The sequence below is a fragment of the Syngnathoides biaculeatus genome, unplaced genomic scaffold (genome assembly GCF_019802595.1).
Source record: "Syngnathoides biaculeatus isolate LvHL_M unplaced genomic scaffold, ASM1980259v1 ctg277_pilon_pilon, whole genome shotgun sequence".
Lineage (NCBI taxonomy): Eukaryota > Metazoa > Chordata > Actinopteri > Syngnathiformes > Syngnathidae > Syngnathoides > Syngnathoides biaculeatus.
In genome coordinates, this window is record NW_026907531.1 from 1 (window position 1) to 2720 (window position 2720).

Below are 2720 nucleotides of genomic sequence, written 5' to 3' on the forward strand. Positions count from 1 at the left end.
AGGCAGCGGCAAACGATTATTATTTTTTTTTGGCAGTCTTTCCAAGTGAAGAAGGAATACCACCAGCAGATAGTGAAAGTCACTCAACAGGGAAAGAAACGTGCTCAGTTATGCGTGCCTTGCAAGCATTCCAAACTCTGTGCCGATTACTTTGAAGCCTCATGTTTTTGCAACAGCATTGGATACACAATTGTAGTTAGCCAGAGGCTGAAAGAAGTATATATATATATTTCGATAGATAGATAGATAGATAGATAGATAGATAGATAGATAGATAGATAGATAGATAGATAGATAGATAGATAGATAGATAGATAGATAGATAGATAGATAGATAGATAGATAGATAGATAGATTAGATAGATAGATAGATAGATAGATAAAAAGAAGTATTTGAACACCCTGGGATATTGCAAGTTCTCCCACTTAGAAATCATGGAGGGTTCTGAAATTTTCATAGTCGGTGCATGTCCACTGTGAGAGAGATCATCTCATCAGAAAATCCAGAAATCACAATGTATGATTTTTTCAACAATTTATTTGTGTGATACAGCTGCAAATAAGTATTTGAACACCTGAGAAAACCAATGTCAATATTTGGTACAGTAGTCTTTGTTTGCAATTAAAGAGGTCAAACGTTTCCTGTAGTTGTTCACCAGGTTTCCACACACTGCAGGAGGGATTTTGGCCCACTCCTCCACACAGATCTTCTCTAAATCACACAGATTTCTGGGCTCTCACTGAGAAACACAGAGTTTCAGCTCCCTCCAAAGATTTTCTATTGGGTTTAGGTCTGGACACTGGGTCGGCCACGTCAGAACCTTGATATGCTTCTTACGGAGCCACTCCTTGGTTTTCCTGACTGTGTGCTTTGGGGGATTGTCATGTTGAAAAACCCAGCCAAGACCCATCTTCAATGCTCTGAGTGAGGGAAAGAGGTTGCTCCCCAAAATCTCACAATACATGGCCGCGGTCATCCTCTCCTTAATACGGTGCAGTCGTACTGGATGATGTGCAGAAAAACACCCCCATGCTTCACAGCAGGGAAGGTGTTCTTATGATGGAACTCATCATCCATCTTTCTGCAAACACGGTGAGTGGAATTATGACCAAAAGTTCCATTTTGGTCACATAACGTTCTCCCATGACTCCATTGTATCATCCAAATGGTCATTGGCAAACTTAAGACGGGCCTTGACGTGCTGGTTTAAGCAGGGGAACCTTCCGTGCCATGCATGATTTCAAACTATGAAGTCTTAGTGCATTACCACCAATCACCTTGCAAACGGTGGTCCCAGCTCTTTTCAGGTCACGGACCAAGTCCTGTCGTGTAGTCCTGGGATGATTCCTCAACTTTTTAAGGATGACTGAGACCCCACGAGGTGATATCTTGCATTGGGCTGTTCTCTGATTAAGATTCACCGTCATGTTTAGCTTTTTCCATTTTCTGATGATTCTTCAACAGTGGACCTTTTTTCACCAAGCTGCTAGGCAATTTCTCCGCAGCCCTTTCCAGCCATGTGGGGTTCTACAATTTTTTGTCTCTGGTGTCTTTGGAGTGCTCTTTGGTCTTGGCCATGTTACAAGTTTGAGTCTTACTGATTGTATGGGGTAGACAGGTGTCTTGATGCAGCTAACGACCTCACACAGATGCATCTGATAAAGGAATACATGGAGTGGAGGTGGACTTTTACCAGGTGGCCTAACAGTCTTTGAGGGTCCAAATTCTACCTGATAGACAGGTGTTCAAATACTTATTTGCCTGTATCACACAAATAAATCATTTAAAAATCCTACATTGTGATTTCTGGATTTGTCTCATTAGATAATCTCTCTCACAGTGGACATGCACCTACGCTAAAAATTCAAACCCCTCCATGATTTCTTGGTGGGAGCACTTCAATATATCAGGGTGTTCAAATACTTATTTTCTCTGCTATATAAAGTATATAATATGTATATACATACACACATGGAAATTTTTACATTGGATTTCAGTGGTAAAAAAATTCCATGCTCGAATTTCAAATTCGTACTGTGATGGCAATTAATTGCTTCCATCATTGTGTTTTGGTCCGTTCATTTTGTAATTCTAAAGAGATTCATGCAAATATGAACCACAAGGACTAAAAATATTAGCTTCACAAATTCGCCCCTGCCGTGACCCGGATTCGAACCGGGGTTGCTGCGGCCACAACGCAGAGTACTAACCACTATACGATCACGGCTGTTGAAAGCTCGCAAGGTTGTTTTTCTAAATCTGTCACCATGGCAACAAGGCTGAAAACCTGCAAGGATGCGAGCCAGCACCAGTGAAACTGAAATGTTTTATCTGCATTATCATAATCAAGTGAATCATCTCAACATGTTCCTGCATTCATAAAAATATTCATCAATATTTCATCCAGAAGACAAGTCCAACCACTTCTATGCTCGAATCTTGGATAGTGATGAAAAGCAACATTATGTCACTCCCCACATTATCATTGTTTTATTTCATCAATAAACATTGAAACTTTAATTTATCAACAATTAGAGTAATGAGTATATTCTGTAATTAAAATATAACACTGCAATAACTGTCCTGGACCTGCAATAATGTTATGTGACAAAAATATAAAAAATATGGAAATTCAGACAAAGATGGATACATTGGAGGCGGCATCGTGGATCAGCTTGTAAAGGGTGGGGCCTCACAGTTCTGAGGTCCCTGTGTTCAA

The 2720-nt window shown here is 40.2% G+C and overlaps 1 non-coding gene across 1 annotated transcript; it reads right to left on the reverse strand.

The window, feature by feature from the left end:
- Nucleotides 1-2156: 2156 nt before the first annotated feature.
- trnah-gug (transfer RNA histidin (anticodon GUG)) lies at nt 2157-2228 on the reverse strand. Its single transcript has one exon. It is a non-coding gene; the product is annotated as a tRNA-His (tRNA).
- Nucleotides 2229-2720: the final 492 nt, after the last annotated feature.